The following is a 2547-nucleotide window of genomic DNA, read 5'->3' as shown; positions in this document are numbered from 1 at the left end:
GGCTTAAAGCTCAACATTCAGAAAACGAAGATCATGGCATCTGGTCCCACCACTTCATGGGAAATAGATGGGGAAACAGTGGAAACAGTGTCAGACTTTATTTTTCTGGGCTCCAAAATCACTACAGATGGTGACTGCAGCCATGAAATTAAAAGACGCTTACTCCTTGGAAGGAAAGTTATGACCAACCTAGATAGCATATTCAAAAGCAGAGACATTACTTTGCCAACAAAGGTCCAACTTGTCAAGGCTATGGTTTTTCCAGGGGTCATGTATGGATGTGAGAGTTGGACTGTGAAGAAGGCTGAGTGTCGAAGAATTGATGCTTTTGAACTGTGGTGTTGGAGAAGACTCTTGAGAGTCCTTTGGACTGCAAGGAGATCCAACCAGTCCATTCTGAAGGAGATCAGCCCTGGGATTTCTTTGGAGGGAATGATGCTAAAGCTGAAACTCCAGTACTTTGGCCACCTCATGGGAAGAGTTGACTCATTGGAGAAGATTCTGATGCTGGGAGGGATTGGGGGCAGGAGGAGAAGGGGATGACAGAGGATGAGATGGCTGGATGGCATCACTGACTCAATGGACATGAGTCTGACTGAACTCCGGGAGTTGGTGATGGACAGGGAGGCCTGGCGTGCTGGGATTTATGGGGTCGCAAAGAGTCGGACACGACTGAGCGACTGATCTGATCTGATCTGATGGTTTCTATAGTGGCTGTACCAATTCACATTCCCACCGACAGTGTATAGGGCTTCCTTTTCTCTGCATTTTCACCAACATTTTTTATCTCTTATTTCAGTAATAGCCATCCTAGCAGCTGTGAGGCAATTTCTCACTGTGGTTTTCCCTGATTAGTGATGTGAAGCAAGTACCTGTTCAGGCTCATATGCCTGTTGGCCAGTTGTGTATCTTCTTTGGGAAATGTCTATTAATATCTCTTGCCTATTTTTTAATCATAGTATTTGGCTTTTTGGTATTAAGTTGTATGAGCTCCTTATATATTTTGGGTATTAACTCATTAGGTTGCCCTTTCGTTCTTGTTGACCTTTTATTCCTTGAGGAAGACAAGCTATAGTTTTAAGCCTTCAGAAAAGAGGACATTCTGTATGAATTAAGTGAAGTGGCAGAGAGTGCACAGGATAAGGCTCTGTGGAGGACATCACACTTGTTGATTGTGATAAATCTTTGAAGACAGAAGGTAGACTAGAGGTGAGTAGGAAATTAAGGCAGAGGGAATGGTAATCAGCAAGGCTGAGAGGTGGAAAAGCCCTTAGGAGGAATAGAGTGTTTGGAGAACAGTTACGGCCTCAAGATCAAATGAACAGATGAGGATGAATGATAATAACACAGCACAGAGGCCACTCCTGGGGCCTGGCAGACACGCCGTGAGGATCTCCAGAGGACCTGAGCAGGGCAGTGGAAGTTCATCACACAGTCATCCGCACAACGGTTTGCCAAGGGACAACCGGAGGAGGAAAAAGTTAAATGGCTAGTAGAATGTTCTAAGTACGAAGGCAGGTCTCAGATTCAGAAAATGACAAGATGGGAAACACTATGGCCCAGATGCATCACTCAGTTGTGTCTGACTCTTTGGGACCCCACGGACGGTAGCCTGGAGGCTCCTCTGTCCATGGAATTCTCCAGGCAAGAAAACTGGAGTGGGTTGCCTTTTCCTTCTCCAGGGGATCTCCCCAATCCAAGGATTGAACCCGAGTCTCCTGCATTGCAGGCAGACTCTTTACCAACTGAGCCACCAGGGGAGCCCTAAGACAGGAAAGGATGAATCCAAAAGGCTATTCTGACCCATCAAAATGTGAGGGAGTCTGAAGCCAGGTAAGACTAATGGTGAGCAGTCTTCTCTTCCCACAAGTGGCCAGGCAGACCGACCAGGAATTCCAAATTAAACAGAGAATGTTTGTTGAAGGTCTGCTGTGCATCAGATACATCACTGAGTGTATTACAGACCTTATCACTTTTGGATCTCTATATCAATCTATTCTGAGAGTTATGCTTTATGACCACCAATTGACAGATTAAAAAACCTTAGGTTCACAGAAGTCAGAGGACTTGGCCTATATCAAAGAATAAAAGTGAAAGAAGGTGAATAACAACAATAATAACAACAATAATAATTAGAATAGCATCGGCTATTTGTCAGGGATTGTGGGAAACAATGGTCAACAGGGAGATACACTCCCTCCCGCTATCTTCAAACTCAGATCTGACTTTTGCATTCTTCCTTTTCTTCCTTCCACTGTTGCTTTACTCTTATAAAAGGTGCCCTTGGTCTGACACAGTTATAGCTTTTGATTAATGCCATGTTATGCTGCTATTAAGCCTAAACATTTTTTTAAAAAAAGAAGACTTTATTACTTGGCTGAAGAATGTGCTTCAACTCTTTCATTTAAAATGTTGATGATTAATACTCCATTGTGTATATGTACCACAGCTTTCTTATCCATTCATCTGCTGATGGATATCTAGGTTGCTTCCATGTCCTAGCTATTATAAACAGTGCTGCGATGAACATTGGGGTACACGTATCTC

General features: G+C 43.7%; 1 protein-coding gene across 1 annotated transcript in view; it reads right to left on the bottom strand.

Moving 5' to 3' along the window:
• Positions 1 to 2547, bottom strand: part of KLHL32 (kelch-like family member 32) — a 217723-nt gene that overhangs the window by 161939 nt on the left and 53237 nt on the right. The gene's annotated exons all lie outside the window — the stretch shown is intronic.

This window comes from Bison bison, unplaced genomic scaffold, assembly GCF_000754665.1.
Source record: "Bison bison bison isolate TAMUID 2011002044 unplaced genomic scaffold, Bison_UMD1.0 scf7180017864035, whole genome shotgun sequence".
NCBI classification, from domain to species: Eukaryota; Metazoa; Chordata; class Mammalia; order Artiodactyla; family Bovidae; genus Bison; species Bison bison.
The sequence above is the reverse complement of the archived record's forward strand: the minus strand, read 5'-3'. Positions and strand labels throughout refer to the sequence as shown.